Below are 9,656 nucleotides of genomic sequence, written 5' to 3'. Positions count from 1 at the left end.
AGGAATGGTTGGCAACCCTAGTCTCACCTTAAACATGTTTGTCAGGGTATTGGGTCTTTATTTCTTTATTTAGTAATAGCCATTACCAAGTGAACAAAATTAACACATTGATAAATCATCTGACCTAGCCGTATTTTGATTTAAGAAAGGCCAATTTAATGTCATGGAAATATACACATAGCCTCTGTTGATTAAAAGTGCATATAATCATGAAGTTGCAGCTATTTTTATGTCTTGAACTATTACTGCGGTCTTGTGATCACTGTTTTGAATGTGAACGTGAACAATAGGTTCAATGCATTCCATGACTCGCTGTCACATAATGTTGTGCAGGACACGTGACTGAACGAACTGGTGAACGATTCAGAACGAATCATCTTGGCGAACTGAATGACGTGAACTGTGTCCCGACAAGGAATGGTAATAATGAAGCACTAGTATGTATTACACCCTTCTTCAAATGCAACCAGTGAGAGGCATCTATTTTAAAAGCATGTTACATTGTATATGTTTTCTTAATGGTTGCGCTTTTTCCCCGTCCCCCTCACCAGTCCACCGACAGCAGCCTCACACACACGCACACATAGTCAGGCACAGATGTCCACAGAATTCTGCTGTGGTGAAATATGGATATATACAACACACAGATTTTGTGTGCCAGACGACAAAAAAAGAAACATTCTGCTGTATGTCAGTTATGTCAGTTTTGAAGCTTACCGAGAAAGAGAACATTTCATAATTCATAGGCTTCCCCAGGCCCGTCGCTAGAAGGCAAGCAAACCAAGCAATTGCTTGGGGCCCCGAGCTGGCTAGGGGCCCCAAGACAACAACTGGTTAAGAATAAAATGCAACGACAAACTGTGAGCGCCCCTTTGATAGTCAATGCAGTAAAGTACACTGTTACCGGCAATACCGGGGTCCCCCTCAAGGGGGCCCCTCTCAGTAGTCGCTGACAGCAGCCAGCCAGCCAGGTTTGTGGTCTCTGCTGCTGCCGCGAAAATATAAAACCTCGCAGTCATGATGATGAAGCGGAGTTATGCGTCCGGAAGCCAAAAGAGAAAGGAAGAGGTTGACAAGAAAAAACAAGATAGTGGTAAGTGATAAATTACACTGGAAAAAATAGCTCTACTTGTCTTGTACAAATGGTGTAATGTCGCAGCAGGAAGGCTAGCCTAGCAAACATTTTTTATGTTAACTACCTGCCTGACGGCCCATGCTGCTTGTAACAAACTAGAACAGTTAGCGCCACTTTTTTTTTCAAACGGACGAAATATGGTTACATACTATAATATGTTTATCAACAGGATAAGGAAGACGCAGATCTGTTCCAGAATCACTGTTTATCGTATTTAATGACATAACATTGCTATAGCTTTGTAATAGGTTTTGATGAAAGTGGCATAGCTTCTCTGCTATACTAACTCTTCGACCGTGATAATCTACACTATAAATTCTGTGCATCAAAGCAGACTGGAACATTCATGTCTAGTAGTATTCATGCACGCCAGCTGTTTACTGTCTTTAAAGCATCAGGTGCGTAGGTCTAATTCTCAAACAGCAGAATGCTTAAATGCTATGTTAAGCTACAAGTAGGCCAAGGTCAATGTATAACATTAGCTTGGGATGTTTTTACAGTAAGCATTGGTAGTTGTGAAAGCAGCTGCATCCCTTCTAAATATCAAAATATGGAAATGCTAACATATCTTTTCTTTCTCCCTCAAGGTGCTTTGCTTAAATTTCTCAGCCCTCAGGCTCTTCCTAAGGATACCTCCACTGATGAAGATGGCCTGAAAGGTTAATCTTATGTGTGTGTGTGTGTGTGTACTTGTATTTATGTTGGATGTTTAAACTGCTATACAACCTGCACTCTTTATAGTTTGAACAATGCATCCTTTTTCTGCATAAGATGGCAGTGTTTTATTTTCTCACTTTGTGAGAACTGAAAAATGTTAATCTAAGTGTGTGTGTGTGTGTGTTTAAGTATGTTGGATTTAGTTATTGTGCACTTTTTTACATTTATATTGGATTTTATGGTACGGTGGTGTTTTTGCAAATGTTCAAAACTAGTGCACAGTATATATATATATGCAACTGCAGTATTGCACTGTCAACATTTTTTATTTATATAAAGTGTGGGTGAACTTAAACTGTATGGCTATGCTGTGGTTCCTGTAGGCTTTGCGTGCGGTGTGGGGGGGCTCCATGTCCATTTTGCTTGGGGCCCCCAAATTCCTTGAAACGGCCCTGGGTTCCCCAGGCCTCTATGCCACATTTAAGCATACATATGAAAATGTTTACCAATACATGGACATGGACGTAGATTTGCGTGGGGACCAAAGGACGTATCCACAACAATGTCAAATTATGATTGAAATGTCCCCACCAATATTCAGGGTGAAACGTAAAAAAGCGCTCACATACGGTACACAAAGGGTTTAATCATTTAAATCGTCCCCCAAAATACGTCTTTGAGACAAGTCTGTTCTTTGATTGAATCGACAGCATACAGGAAGCTAAGCCAAAGTTTTTGGCACACTTGGCTGCAAAGATCTTAGATCTATAATCTTTGCTTGGCTGTCGATTTGAGGATGTTGGGCAAGAAAAGAAAGGTGGAGGACATCAGAAGCTATTTCAAGAAAGAAAGTCATAATATGATGCAGTGTTGTAGTACTCGAGTCCGAGACTCGAACTCGAGTCCGAGTCATTAGCTAAATTTAGAGACTCGTGACTTGACTTGGACTTGAGCACTGATGACTCGAACTTGGACTCGGACTCGTGCATTCGCACTCGCGATGACTCGTCGAGGACTCGACTTTTTTTTGTAATATATCATAAGGCTATAATTGTAGTATGTCATTAGGCTTAGTGCTTAGAACTGTCTGTTAATTTGCAGCAGGCTATTATCGGATGAAAGAAAAATAAACTAAACGTTTTCCCGATCAAGATATAGCATACTTCTTTAATTTTGGTGTCATAAAATATAGAAGCATACATTAAATTACCTAGTAGAGTGTCCATGTAGTGTCAATGTAGGCCTACGTGTCTGCGCAAGTGAAACTGACAAACTGAACCTCTCGTGGGTAGGCCAGAAACAACTATATTTAAAACCACGAATGAACTGGATTACTGTTACTGTTCAAACAAGCGATTTGATAGCCTAATCCACTGCACGAAAAAAAAGGAAATAGCAACGTGTTCTATTTCTAACAGGTGAATATCGTAGCAAATAGTATGGCGATGGCAGCTTAAAAAAACATTTATTTCACTCATCTCGCTGAAATGAACGTGGCCTGTTGCACAAATAAATTAATTAGGCAGATGATCTACATCTTCGTTAACCTAAAGCTAGTTTTCATCTCTATTGTTGACGTGAAATATGTCTCCATAGTGTCAGTGAATGATAACATAATTATGCAGTTGCCGGTAGTCAGTGTTCACGTCACGGGAGTCAGAAAGAAGCTACCAAGACGGGCCCTGCTCTGTTTCTGTCCCTCCCAAACTGCGCTAAAATTGTGTAGGCTATTTAACAGCCAGAATTTAAAAAAATGCCCTTTTATGATCCACACTACCGCTTACAAAATAGGCCTACTCCAACGTTCATCTAGCTCTTGTGAAGTATGAACTTCTACAACACTGCCTATACAATTGTCAGCAGTCAGTAACAGCATAATGTGACTTAATGGCCTGTGTGATTGGGATGTGGATTGCTCATTTATTATGAGTAGGCCTATAGGCTATGGTATAGCTATGGTATGATATTCTCTCCGATATAATAAATACAACACATTGGGTTTGGCAAGAAATTTGGCAATACTACTTTCACACAAGTGATGGCACCCCTGCTTGGAGACAGAAGATTGTCCGTTTTGCTTTTAAGGATTTCATCTGCAATGGAAAAAAATGGAACGACATGTAGGCTATGCTTACTTTAGTGCTGGACTTGGACTCAACTTGATCAATAGGGACTCGACTCGGACTCGACGTGGATCAATAGTGACTCGACTCGGACTTGACTCGGATGAGTAGTGGACTCGACTCGGACTTGACTTGGATTTTTTTTTTAATGACTTGGACTTGACTCGGACTTGAACACTGAGGACTCGAACCTGGACTCGGACTCAAGGCATAGTGACTTGACTACAACACTGATATGATGTGCTAGTTCAAGGCATAGAAATACCAGACACTTCATTTTTTGGTACAAATTTAGTTGACAGTGCCAACCAAATAGGGGTGAATGTGTGCACTGGTGGGTGAATTTTGTCAACTTACCAGCCACTGTGGCGGGTAAGATGGAGCTAGCATACTTCAAATATACAGTCAGAGACGGTGGAATTTTCATAGGCCCTGATGGTTAAAAATAAGAAAGTGTCTCGTACGGAGATCGGAGATAGGGTTATATCCAGTGTTGGGGGTAACGTGTAACTCATAATATCTGTAATATGCTATGTAAGGGATATTGTATAGAACACCGGTCATTATTGGGAAAATAAGTCCCGACAGGGCGAACCGGACCCCGACGCGCAGCATTCTTTAGAACACAGCTGATCAACCGTCTGCTTTCACTTTTGAATGAAGTTCCAGTCCTTGCGTAGTGATATGAAAGACGTATCAGAAGCACAAAACCCGTTGCCATTGACAGCGGTAATTATATGTTTGCAGCGGTAATTACATGAAAATATTTTACTGTAGAACTTTGGGAAATCCCATTCAAGCCAATGGAGCGTTCTACTTGCCTTGTCAAGAGCCGTGTAATAAATTGATTTATTGTTTCCATGATTGCTTATTTAAAATATAGATTAGCCAAGATACATTATTTAATAGAAATGTGCGTAGTGTAGAGCACGCATTCTCTTCCTGCACCGCTCTCCTTTAAACAGGTTCAGCCCCCACCTCCTAAGCAAATCAAAACGGTGGCTTGTGCAAGAACTGTTCATGTAGACTACAACTTGCGTGGTGTAGCCTACATAACTTTGTTCAAAATGGATGCATTCCATTCCAAAATGGATTGACTTTGCAAAGTTAGTAGTAGGCTATTATAGCCTATTTATCACACCGTTGTCAATCGCGTTGTCAATCGCAAACGCACATTTATTCAAACGTCTAATTACTAATTACCTGTAGCTTAATTTGTGGAGATCGAAAGCCTGTTTGATAAATGAGCCAGTAGTGGTGAAATAACTTTTAAGAACTAATCAGTAAGGTAGGCTTCTGCAAAAAATAATGTTGTTACCGATTTAAACTATCTAGCGGACGTTTTTAATAGGCTACAAGCAGAGGCTTAGACAACTGTATGGCCCATGTCGTAAATTAATTTGCCCTACTTCCAACTCTTGACTGTACTCTAGCTAATTGACTGCTTGACAGTAGGTTATTTATATGTTTTTTGTAGGCCTACAATAAACAAGTTTGTTCGTTTAACTTTATGCAGCAGAACTACGCACTTGGCCAGCCTACAGAACGGGAACATTTTGGAGAGGGAATGAGAATGCATGCAAGAATCTATAGGCTATTTATGGCAGGTTACCAGCAAACAATGTTTACCTAAAGCATTAACTCAAGTGTGATTTTTTTGTACTTTTCAGAGTTTCTTGGTTTTCACATAAGGTCCGTGGTCAGGATGAGAGACCGATTTTTGACAAATTTCAAAATCTGTCAGATATTGTCCAAATTATTATTTATTTTTACATCTAAACATATGAAATGCATGAACTAGGGCAACAAAATTGAAAAAAAAAATAGTTCTGAATTTCTGAGTTTCTTAGTTTTCACATGACGAGAGACAGATTTTTGACAAATTTCAAAATCTGTCAGATATTGTCCAAATTATATTTTATTTCACATCTAGACATGTGAAATGCATGAACTAGGGCAAAAAATTGAAAAAGAATTGGTCTGATTTTTTTTTTGTACTTTTCAGTTTCTTAATTTTGCTGTCAGGACGAGACACCGGTTTTTGACTAATTTAAAAATCTGTCAGATATTGTCCGAATAATTTTTTAATTCACTGGTCTGCCTGCAAGCAGGTGAATGGAAAAGCAAAACCAAGCGGTCTCTCATCCAAGTACTAACCAGGCCCGACGATGCTTAGCTTCCAAGATCAGACGAGAGCGGGCGTGTTCAGCGTGGTATGGCCGTAAGCGATTACTGCCCCACTCGGACACGTTCATCAACCTCAATTGCTCTGCCTGCAAGCTGGTTTTTGTTTTTGGCAAAGCAAAACGCTTACAGCACCTGGGGCCTCATTTATAAAAGGGTTGTGTAGAAACCATCCTTCATTTGATCTTAGATCATTTCTGAAATGATCGTACGTGTGATTCAGAGAAAACGAACGTACGCACAAAAAAACGTGCGTACTCCACCATTCCAGATGTGCCCATTATAAATCACAAATGAATGTCAACTTGTGCGCAGCCGGATGGTTTTAGGTCTCCGCCTTGTAAACACCCCCTCATCAATATCATTAGCATATGTTTTAATGAAATCAATGGCCTAAAAGCTGTAGCCTATGTAAAATTATATATTGAAAACATTGTAGCCTATGCCATCTGTTAACTAGCCTATAGACCCTTTCAAGAGAGTTCCATTATCAGCATCATAGTTGGCCCCACAAGGCTTCCGTTTTAACATTCCATATGTTATCTTAATGCAAAGGAAGTAGATTGGGAACCAAATAAAACGTTCAAGCATTGTTTTTGTTTTTATTGTTGAAAGGGTCTATATGCGTCAGTTCGAATAGCTTAACTAATTATGTTTTTTCCAGCAAAGCTTTCTGGAAAGAGATCGTATGCATCCATGTCCATTGTCCTCTGCTCGCTTTCATTCCTTTTGCTTGCAGTAATGTGAATAATCAACATTTAGTATGTTTAGGCCTACTTTGTAGAAAAAAAATGGGTAGGCCTAGCCTAGCTAGCCTAGCTCTTAAGGAAAGACCTCTAGGCCTATATACAACTCACGTATTGTCATCTGATCTTGGGCACTGCCAGTCAAAAAATGCGCGCTCTGCACCTCTTTACGCAACTCCGACGCAATACTAAATATGAAGATGCCCTGCTTTCAGAGGATAACTTACGTCCCTTGGTTGTGTAGGCTATATATGATATAAAATATCTATAGCCTACATTGTATAGCTTACATTCAAATATTACCTTTCTGTTACGAAGCTGGGAATAGGCCTATGAGCACAAATTAGGATTTACTGGAGGCTAAACACCAGTAAATGCAGTTTATCCACCTCTGAAATTTCAGAAATAGAGTTTAGGCCTACCCACCTCTTATTAGAGTTTATCCACCTCTCAAATAGTTTATTCACTTTTAACATTCAAAACTGTATGATCCAATACTATCCTATATTCCCAATACTGCCCAATAACCTCCACCATTATCAAACTGTTCGAATGCCTTTTTTAAAAATCCGATACACATGGCGCAGTCCACCTCACCGAGATTGCAGATTTCATAATTCACCCACCTCTTATTTTACCACTACATCCCTGGCACAAATGTACTTTTCCTCTCCTAAACAAGGGCAATTGGACATTTTATGGTCAATATTAGATTGGTGAGAACACTAAATATACTAGATCACCTGTAAGAATGTTTCAATCATTCTATCGTAGGTCTTTTTTTAGATATTATGAAATAAGTAAGCTATACATTTTTTCACTTTTTCACTATAGTTCTCATTAGCAGTTTTATGCCAAACCATGAAACATTAAGCTGCGTCCAAAAACGTCTTAAAAAAATTTCTGATATTGATCATGCATATGGCAAAGAAAGACATGAGATCGTTGGTCTTGGAATTTTGAAAATGCATCGCACTTAGACCTCAGATTACTTGCACTACCCCGGCATTACCACAAGGAAATGGTCGTACGTCAAGTTTGAACCTGACGTGGAGATAAGCACTTTTCCACGTCAAAGACGTTTTTTGTAAATCGTTGGCATGGATTTGAGCGTACACACGGTCTAAGATAAAATCTGTGCGTAAGAACGCTTTATAAATGAGGCCCCTGGTATTCCCAGGCGGTCTCCTATCCAAGTACTAAACAGGGCCGACGCTGCTTAGCTTCCGAGATCAGACGAGAGCGGGCGTGCTCAGCCTGGTATGGCCGTAAGCGATTACTGCCCCACTCGGACACGTTCATCAACCTCACCGGCTCTGCCTGCAAGCGGGTGAATGGAAGAGCAAAACGCTTACAAAACCTGGTATTCCCAGGACGTGTCCCATCCAAGTACTAACCAGGCCCGACGCTGCTTCCGAGATCAGACGAGAGTTTTTTTGTGTTTTTTATTGGTCATTTATCCAAAATTGACAACATTTTTCTTTGTTTACATTCACATTTCAACAGCACTACAGGTCTTAAAAAGTTATTTGTATGAAATCATCCCATATTCAGAGTAAAAGTGTAATTTTAGAAAAACTTCATTTTATCATTCATTTGATGTGCATTATTGTACAAAAAGTAAAGTGTCCTTGTGCGTATTCTATTGTAAAACTGAATCATCATAAAAAAGGTAAGAGAGAAATAAACATGCATACAAAATTAAAAGCAATCTGGTAACTATCTTTACAACTTCCCATGTTTCATATACAAAGGAATTACTTAACACAAATAATTGAGTGAAGGTTTCTTAGTCATAGTTTGAGTTGAAATAAACATACAATGTTTCCAAAACTCTCTTTAAAGAGACCTTAAACAACTTACACATTTTCAATTTATTTTCCTTTTTTTTCATAACTGCCCTTCTTACCCACACTGTATGCCTAGCTACTGATAAGAATATTATCATTATTATTATTATTATATGTATGCCTGGTTCTTTCTTTTCTTTTGTTGGAATACCAAATAAAAATATGTTTTCCTAATTGTTCAATACATGTTCTCTGTCTACACCAAAGTCAATGACAATTGTTTTCATCTTTTCAATAAAACATTTCAAATCATCACAGTAAAAAATCATATGCTTGAAACCTTCTTTTTCTTTTTTACACATTTTACATGGCATCAATTACATAGCCCATTTTAAATAACCTAATTTCATTTGAAATGCAATTGTGCACTAAAAGAAAATCAAAATGTTCTAACAGAGGACATTTAAAACTCATTAGTATGTTTTCCAATATTGAATTGATTTGGGTTTAGCAAAAGCCTTATCTATGAAAAATGAATAAAAATTCCTCAATGTACCACATTCAAAAGATTTGTCGCTATTTTTAAAACTTGATTTTAAACGATCTTCTGTTCCTACCTGCAACCCCATATCAATGATTTTCCACCATGATTCAGGAATTATATCTTTAATTTTTTCCAATTCCTTTTTTGTATTTTTAACTTCATATTCTTCATCATTCCTCCTCCTGGTCTAACCTCATAGAGAATATCGTTTATTGTTCTAAAACCAGCCTCAAACCAACTTCTGCACGAGCGACAGATCTTCACTTGTCGATCGTGAATCACCGTACAGTACTGGGGTCCGTCGGGAGTGTAAAACTTGCTTGACAACTTACTCGTAAGGCAAGGATGCCACTTCTTTTGGAAATTTAACTTTTGAAATTTGTCAAAAAATCTGTCACTCGTCCTGACCGTGAAAACTAAGAAAATCTGAAAAGTACGAAAAAAATTAGACCTATTTTAAAAAAAAAATGTTTGCCC

General features: G+C 38.7%; 1 pseudogene; it reads right to left on the bottom strand.

The window, feature by feature from the left end:
- Positions 1–8,000: 8,000 nt before the first annotated feature.
- Positions 8,001–8,119, bottom strand: LOC143115651 (5S ribosomal RNA; annotated as a pseudogene).
- Between the last annotated feature and the right edge of the window lie 1,537 nt (positions 8,120–9,656).

This window comes from Alosa pseudoharengus, unplaced genomic scaffold, assembly GCF_046254945.1.
Source record: "Alosa pseudoharengus isolate Yale_2024_CS ecotype anadromous, Long Island Sound unplaced genomic scaffold, YU_APseudo_1.1 YU_APseudo_1.1_scf_9, whole genome shotgun sequence".
In the NCBI taxonomy this organism is placed as follows: domain Eukaryota; kingdom Metazoa; phylum Chordata; class Actinopteri; order Clupeiformes; family Clupeidae; genus Alosa; species Alosa pseudoharengus.
This window is presented reverse-complemented; position numbering and strand designations above follow the sequence as displayed.